The sequence below is a fragment of the Gorilla gorilla genome, chromosome 9, assembly GCF_029281585.2.
Source record: "Gorilla gorilla gorilla isolate KB3781 chromosome 9, NHGRI_mGorGor1-v2.1_pri, whole genome shotgun sequence".
Lineage (NCBI taxonomy): Eukaryota > Metazoa > Chordata > Mammalia > Primates > Hominidae > Gorilla > Gorilla gorilla.
Genome location: NC_073233.2, coordinates 64,376,014 through 64,385,371, shown reverse-complemented (window position 1 = coordinate 64,385,371; position 9,358 = coordinate 64,376,014). Strand labels below are relative to the sequence as shown.

General features: G+C 39.6%; 1 pseudogene; it reads right to left on the bottom strand.

The window, feature by feature from the left end:
• Window positions 1-1,365: 1,365 nt before the first annotated feature.
• LOC129525542 (uncharacterized) lies at window positions 1,366-1,975 on the bottom strand (annotated as a pseudogene).
• Window positions 1,976-9,358: the final 7,383 nt, after the last annotated feature.

Below are 9,358 nucleotides of genomic sequence, written 5' to 3'. Positions count from 1 at the left end.
GCCTGTAATCCCAGTGCTTTGGGAGGACAAGGCAGGAGAATCAGTTGAGGCCAGACTAGCCTGGGCAACATAGTGAGACCTTCGTCTCTATAAAAAATAAAAAATTAGCTGCATGTGGTGTGCACCTGTAGTCTCAGCCACTCAGAATGCTGAGCTGAGAGGATCACGTGAGCCTGAGGATGTGAGGCTGCAGTGAGCTATGATTGCACCACATCACTCCAGCCTGAGTGACAGAGCAACACCGTGTCCCCAGAAAAAAAAATGCTATGTCCTGATTGCTGGCACTGCAAAGATGTAGCCCAAATAAATGCTTAACGTCGGCAAGTATTTAATGAGAAAGGTGTGATGTCCTGAGACATAGGATTGAGGGCATTTAGGCCGAGAAAGACAAGTCTGAGAATTCTGAACCTCAAATTCTCTTGAGCCTCTTTTTAAAAATAGGTTTTTTTCCCCCCAGAACCTGAGAGAACAAGGACTTTCCCTGGATGAATGCATTTTACTGACTGCACCTGAAAGAGGAGATCACATGCTGTTACCATTCTCCTCAATGCCCAGTCCCATTATTCCACATTACTTCTGGGTTCCTGATGAAACTTAAAAATCATCATAGCCCAGACAGTGAGATATCAAATCTGATCTGGTAGGCTGGACATAGTGGCTTATGCCTGTAATCCCAGTGCTTTCAGAGGCTGAGGCGGGCAGATCATGAGGTCAGGAGTTCGAGACCCTCCTGGTCAACATGGTGAAATCCTGTTTCTACTAAAAATACAAAAAATTAGCCAGCCATGGTGGCAGTCACCTGTAATCCCACCTACTCAGGAGGATGAGGCAGGAGAATTGCTTGAACCCGGGTGGCGGAGGTTGCAGTGAGCCAAGATCATGCCACTGCACTCCAGCCTCGGCAGTAGAGTGAGACTCTGTCTCAAAAAAAAAAAAAAAAAAAATCTGATCTGGTAATATTTACAGGACCTTATCAATTTCTACCGGCAAGTGTCTGGGGAACAAGTTCAGGAATGGATTCTTAGATATGAGACCAAAGAGAAAAAAATATTGAGTTTCATATGGCCAAGTTGATTGACATGGGCATATTCACCATGGATTTGAGATTTAATGGGATCGCTTGAGTTCCTGGAATAATGGCAATAATTTTCTAAGCTGTTTAACTGAATGTTAAACTGAAAGCAGTTATAGTTATGTGAAGGGGGCCAGCCCCTCCACACCTGTGGGTGTATCTCGTCAGGTGGGACGAGAGACTGAGAAAAGAAATAAGACACAGAAACAAAGCATAGAGAAATAACAGTGGGCCCAGGAGACCGGCACTTAGCATACCAAGGACCTGCACCGGCACCGGTCTTTGAGTTCCCTTCAGTTTTTATTGATTATTACTTTCACTATCTCAGCAAGAGGAATGTGGTAGGAGAACAGGGTGATAATAGGGAGAAGGTCAGCAAAAAAACATGTGAGCAAAAGAATCTGTGTCATAATTAAGTTCAAGGGGAGGTACTATGCCTGGATGTGCACATAGGCCAGATTTATGTTTCTCTCCACCCAAACATCTCAATGGAATAAAGAATAACAAAGCAGCATTGCTGCCAACATGTCTCAACTCCCGCCACAGGGCAGTTTTTCTCCTATCTCAGAATAGAACAAAGGTGCAATCGGGTTTTATACCGAGACATTCAGTTCCCAGGGACAAGCAAGGGATGGTGGCCTTCCTCTATCTCAACTGCAAGAGACTTTCCTCTTTTACTAATCCTCCTCAGCACAGACCCCTACTGGTGTCGGGCTGGGGGACGGTCAGATCTTTCCCATGCCATGAAGCCATATTTCAGACTATCATGTTGGGAGAAACCTTGGACAATACCCGGCTTTCCAGGGCAGATGTCCCTGCGGCTTTCCACAGTGCGTTGTGCCCCTGGTTTATAGAGACTAGAGAATGGTGATGACTTTTACCAAGCATACTGCCTGTAAACATTTTGTTAACAAGGCACCTCCTGCACAGCCCTAGATCTCTTAAACCTTGATTCCATACAACACATATTTTTGTGAGCTCAAGGTTGGGGCAAAGAGGTTGGGACAAAGTGGCTGGGGCAAAGTTACAGATTAACAGCATCTCAGGGCAAAGCAATTGTTCAGGGTACAGGTCAAAATGAAATTTCTTACATCTTCCCTTTCTATACAGACACAGTAACAGTCTGATCTTTCCTTCTTTTCTCTACAGTTATGGAGGTAAAAATGTTTGAACAACCTGACAGACTACAGAAGATGATGTCTGAAAGTATATGAAGATAGATATATTGTAACTGATGCCATATGTGTAATCCGCTCTGTCACTGCCTAACTAACCATCACCGCCTGCTCTCCCCCCACCCCACAATCTCTCATCTGGCTCACCCTAGGGCTCCAGGGATCTCATTTTATTAATGCATTAAGGAATACACTGTTGACAAAGTCATTGTCATTGTTGGAAAGCTCTGCAGGGCTCCCAATGTAGGTTAGGGATGATGATGAGTAAAACTGCTGTGGAATTAAGTTTCCAGGGTAGTAGAAACTGGTTTATGGTGCATAACTGTCAGAGATAAGATGGGAAGCAATTTCCCATACATACTGCAGGATGTAGGTGGTAATCAGGTATTTTGTTGTGCAGACATCTGTAGCAACGTCTTATGGATTTGGTGGATGCTAAGTAATGAATTATATGGCTAACAAATCAAGGTGCTTTTTTCTTTTTTTTCATTTTATTATTATTATATCTTAAGTTTTAGGGTACATGTGCACAATGTGCAGGTTAGTTACGTATGTATACATGTGCCATGCTGGTGTGCTGCACCAATTAACTCATCATTTAGCATTAGGTATATCTCCTAAAGCTATCCCTCCCCCCTCCCCCCACCCCACAACAGTCTCCAGAGTGTGATGTTCCTCTTCCTGTGTCCATGTGATCTCATTATTGAATTCCCACCTATGAGTGAGAATATGTGGTGTTTGTTTTTTTGTTCTTGCAATAGTTTACTGAGAATGATGATTTCCAATTTCATCCATGTCCCTACAAAGGACATGAACTCATCATTTTTTATGGCTGCATAGTATTCCATGGTGTATATGTGCCACATTTTCTTAATCCAGTCTATCATTGTTGGATATTTGGGTTGGTTCCAAGTCTTTGCTATTGTGAATAGTGCCACAATAAACATACGTGTGCATGTGTCTTTATAGCAGCATGATTTATATTCCTTTGGGTATATACCCAGTAATGGGATGGCTGGGTCAAAAGGTATTTCTAGTTCTAGATCCCTGAGGAATCGCCACGCCGACTTCCACAAGGGCTGAACTAGTTTACAATCCCACCAACAGTGTAAAAGTGTTCCTATTTCTCCACATCCTTTCCAGCACCAGTTGTTTCCTGACTTTTTAATGATTGCCATTCTAACTGGTGTGAGATGGTATCTCATTATGGTTTTGATTTGCATTTCTCTGATGGCCAGTGATTAAAGCCTTAAATGTTAGACCTAAAACCATATAAACCCTAGAAGAAAACCTAGGCATTACCATTCAGGACATAGGCATGGGCAAGGACTTCATGTCTAAAACACCAAAAGCAATGGCAACAAAAGCCAAAATTGACAAATGGGATCTAATTAAACTAAAGAGCTTCTGCACAGCAAAAGAAACCACCATCAGAGTGAACAGGCAACCTACAAAGTGGGAGAAAATTTTCACAACCCACTCATCTGACAAAGGGCTAATATCCAGAATCTACAACGAACTCAAACAAATTTACAAGAAAAAAACAAACAACCCCACCAAAAAGTGGGCAAAGGACTTGAACAGACACTTCTCAAAAGAAGATATTTATGCAGCCAAAAAACACATGAAAAAATGCTCACCATCACTGGTGCTTTTTTCTTATAAAAAGGAAACATTTTATTTGTACAGGAATGTAAAAGAAGTCAATTTCCTCTAGTAGGGAAACACAAGCTCATAAAATTCTCCCACCTATGCTCAGCTATTTCACAACCACTGAAACCATACATTGAAAGAGAGGATAGAACCGTTTGTGAAAATCTCTGAAACTTAGCCTCGGGTATACAGTCTGTGTTGCTTAATGATGGGAAAATGTTCTGAGAAATGCATTGTTAGATGGTTTAATTATTGTGCAAACATCATACAGTATAATTACACAAACCTAGATGGTGCAACCTACTACACACTTAGGCTGTATGGTATAGCCCATTGCTTCTATGCTAAAACCTGTATGGCAGGTTACTGCATTAAACACCATAGACAACTGTAACTTAATGATACATGTTTGTGTATCTAAACATAGAAAATGCACAGTAAAACTACTGTAGCATACTTGGCATGAGTGGAGCTTGCAAGACTGGAAGTTGCTCTGGGTGAGTCAGTGAGAGTGATGAGTGAACGTGAAAGCCTATGACATCACTGTACACTAGTGTATACTTTATAAATACTAGACAATTAGGCTACACCCAATTTATACAAACATTTTTATTTCTTCAATGATTAATTAACCTTAGTTTACTGTACTTTTTTAACTTTATAAACTTTTAAATATTTTTAAACTTTTTGATTCTTTGTAGTAACACTTAAAACACATATTGTACAGCATTAGAAAAATATTGTCTTTCTTTACATCTTTATTCTAAAGTTTTTTATTTTAAAAATTATTTATTTATTTTTGCTTTAATTTTTCTTTTGTTAAAAACTAGACACAAACACACAAATTAGCCTAGGCTTACACAAAGTTGGGATCATCAATATCACTGACTTCCACCTCCACATCTTGTCTTACCGGATGGTCTTCAAGGTCAATAACATGCATGGAGCTGTCACTTCCTGTGGTAACAATGCCTTCTGCTGGAATACCTCCTGAAGGACCTGCCTGTGGCTGTCTTATGGTTTACTTTTTTATTTAAGTAAAAAAAGCATTCTCTAAAGTAATGATTAACAGTATAGTGTGACAAATAAATAAGCTGGTAGCACGGTCACTTATTGTCATCATCAAGTATTATATATTGTGCGTAATTGTAGGTGCTGTACTTTAAAATGACTGCCAGTGTAGTAGGTTTGTTTACAGCAGCATCACCACAAACATGTGAGTAAAGCATTGCACTATAATGTTACAAGGGTTATGATGTCACTAGGTGACAGAAATTTTCATGCTCCATTATAATCTTATGGGGCCACCATCACATATGCAGCTCATCATTTACTGGAATGTCATTCTTAAGGGCATGACTGTACTTACATCTTTCTCCGTGCATTTTCATGAATGATTTTCAGACATTTACCAGAGTAATCCTACACTCTGCAAAACACATCCCAGACATTTTGGGTATTGTTGGATATCGGCTTTGGAATGACACTAATGTCTAGAGGTAGGAAAATGCCAGTGAGGTACATTCTCAACAGTGTGGCTAATGAAAGCAATTTGAAAGATTATTTTGGCCTGAGTGCATCTCTAGATGGGTTCAATGGCACCAAGTATATAGCTCATGATTATCTACCCAGGCCCGAAAATTATATTGGGTATAGACACACAGAATGAAGCAAAATCTTCATTTTAATTTCCTTTCTCTGACACTTGAAATGAGAATTATAATTGTTGAAAGGTTCACACGCAAATGAAGTTCTTGAAATTGCTCCCTGAAGACACTCTCTGTGATAATAGTAAAGAAAATTCAGCATCACATCCCTGAGAAAAATGCTTTTTGATGGAATCCCCAAGGCTTCATGACTGAGTTCTGGAAACAAAGAAAAAAGAAATACTTTGTCAAGCAAGATGACATCTTTTTATCTTTCAATACCTTTTATCTTTGAATCTTTGAATCTCTGAAAACCTACAAGTCATCCCTTTATTGTACCATGGGAAAAGTGTATCACCGTTACAAATGGATTTGAAGAGAAATTCCTCTATGCAACTCACCTAGTGCTCATTTGTGCAAGCCCACTCTGGAAGTTCAGAATGGAGGAAGGACTGATGGAAGGCAAGGGACAGAGATCATGACAAAACACCCTAGGTTTGTGAGGGACCACACATGCAGTGCCAGTGGACAGAGCTGCTCAGGGAAAGCTTGTCCTGGGGCAGGGGCCAGAAGTCATTTTGGGGAAAGACAGAAAGAAGGACCAAGGATTGCATATATGTAACATATGGGTGATTAAGGATCTTCTGTGATTAAGGAGATCTCATTAAACAGAATGGAAAGATGAGATTTGGGTAGTTTCTACCTCTGTAGGTAGAAATGGAATCAGAGGCTTTGCGGTTGTTGAATTGTGACCCCATTATAAATCACTAGCCCCTCTCACCAACTGAACACCAATCTGACAACTTTACAAGATAATGGGTCAGGTTTCTTTGCAGGATATGTAAAGGTCATACATTACAGCCTTTCTGTCTAGGCACATCTTCTGCTACTCACCACCACCATGCCCTTGTTAGTGATGACTCACAGAACTCAGTGCTGTTACCTGGAAAAACCTCCAGTATTACCACCTGTAAAGTTTGTCTGTGGTTTTCTTTTTTTTGTTATGTCCTTTGCTGGCTTTTGTATCAGTGTGATGTTGGCCTTATAAAATGAGGTAGGGAGGATTCCTTCTTTCTCAATCTTTTGGAATAGTTTCAGTAGGATTGGTATCAATTCTTCTTTGAATGTCTGGGAGAATTCAACTATGAATCCATCTGGCTCTGGACATTTTTCTCATTGGCAATTTTTTTAATTACTGATTCCATCTCACTGCTTGTTATTGGCCTGTTTCTATTTCTTCCTGATTCAAGCTGGGAGAGTCATGTTTCCAGGAATTTATCCATTTCCTCTACATTTTCTAGTTTATGTGCATAGAGATGCTTGTAGTTGTCTTGAATGATCTTTACCATTTCTGTGGTGCTGGTTGTAACGTCTCCATTTTCATTTCTAATAGAGCTTATTTGAAACTTCTCCCACAGGCCAACATTCAAATTCAGGAAATACAGAGAACACCACAAAGATACTCCTCGAGAAGAGCAACCCCAAGACACATAATTGTCAGATCAAGGTTGAAATGAAGGAAAAAGTGTTAAGGCACCCAGAGAGAAAGGTCGAGTTACCCACAAAAGGAAGCCCATCAGACTAACTGTGGGTCTCTCAGCAAAAACCCTACAAGCCAGAAGAGAGTGTGGGCCAATGTTCAACATTGTTAAAGAAAAGAATATGCAACCTAGAATTTCATATCCAGCCAAACTAAGCTTCATAAGTGAAGGAGAAATAAAATCCTTTACAGACAAGCAAATGCTGAGAGATTCGTCACCACCAGGCCTGCCTAACAAGAGATCCTGAAGGAAGCACTAAACATGGAAAGGAACAATCAGTACCAGCCACTTTAAAACCATACCAAATTGTAAAGACCATCAATGCTATGAAGAAACTGCGTCAATAAACAGCAAAATAACCAGTGAACATCATAATGACAGGATCAAATTCACACATAACAATATTAACCTTAAATGTAAAAGGGCTAAAGGCCCCAATTAATAGACACAGACAGGCAAATTGGATAAAGATTCAAGAATCATCAGTGCGCTGTACTCAGGAGACCCATCTAATGTGCAAAGACACACATAAGCTCAAAATAAAGGGATGGAGGAAGACCTACAAGCAAATGGAAAGCAAAAAAAAAAAAAAAAAAAAAAAAAAAAGCAGGGGTTGCAATCCTAGCCTCTGATGAAACAGACTTTAAACCAACTAAGATCAAAAGAGACAAAGAAGGCCACTACATAATGGTAAAGGGATCAATTAAACAGGAAGAGCTAACTATCCTAAATATATATGCACCCAATACAATAGCACCCAGATTCATAAAGCAAGTCCTTAGAGACCTACAAAGAGACTTAGACTCCCACACAATAATAATGGGAGACTTTAACACCCCACTGTCAATATCAGACAGATCAATAAGACAGAAGGTTAACAAGGATATCCAGGACCTGAACTCAGCTCTGCAACAATAGACGTCTAATAGACATCTACAGAACTCACCACCCCAAATCAACAAATGTACACTCTTCTCAGCACCACGTCACACTTATTCTAAAATTGACCACATAATTGGAAGTAAAGCACTCCTCAGCAAATGTAAATGAACAGAAATCAAAACAAACAGTCTCTCAGACCACAGTGCAATCAAATTAGAACTCAGGATTAAGAAACTCACTCAAAACTGTACAACTACATGGAAACTGAACAACCTGCCCTGAAGGACTACTGGGTAAATAACGAAAAGAAGGCAGAAATAAAGATGTTCTTTGAAACCAATGAGAACAAAGACACAATGTACCAGAATCTCTGGGACACATTTAAAGCAGTGTGTAGAGGGAAACTGATACCGCTAGATGCCCATAAGAGAAAGCAGGAAAGATCTAAAATTGGCACCCTAACATCACAATTAAAAGAACCAGAGAAGCAAGAGAAAACACATTCAAAAGCTAGCAGAAGGCAAAAAATAACTAAGATCAGAGCAGAACTGAAGGAAATAGAGACACAAAAAATCCTTCAAAAAAATCAATGAATCCAGGAGCTGGTTTTTGGAAAAGATCAACAAAATTGATAGACTGTTAGCAAGACTAACAAAGAAGAAAAGAGAGAAAAATCAAATAGACGCAATAAAAAATGATAAAGGGAATATCACCACCGATCCCACAGAAATACAAACTACCGTCAGAGAATACGATAAACACCTCTATGCAAATAAACTAGAAAATCTAGAGGAAACGGATAAATTTCTGGACATATACACCATCCCAAGACTAAACCAGGAAGAAGTTGAATCGCTGAATAGACCAATAACAGGATCTGAAACTGAGGCAATAATTTATAACCTACCAACCAAAAAAAATCCAGGACCAGATGCATGCGCAGCCAAATTCTACCAGAGGTGCAAAGAAGAACTGGTACCATTCCTTCTGAAACTATTCTAATCAAGAGAAAAAGAGGGAATCCTTCCTAACTCATTTTATGAGGCCAATATCTCCTGATACCAAAGCTTGGAAGATACACAACAAAAAAAGAGAATTTTAGACCAATATCCCTGATGAACATTGATGTGAAAATCCTCAACGAAATACTGGCAAACTGAATCCAGCAGCACATCAAAAAGCTTCTCCAGCACAATCAAGTTGGCTTCCTGCCTGGGATGCAAGGCTGGTTCAACATATGCAAATCAATAAATGTAATCCATACATAAACAGAACCAATGACAAAAACCACATGATTATCTCAATAGATGCAGAAAAGGCCTTTGACAAAATTCAACAGCCCTTCATGCTAAAAACTCTCAATAAACTAGGTATTGATGGAATGTATCT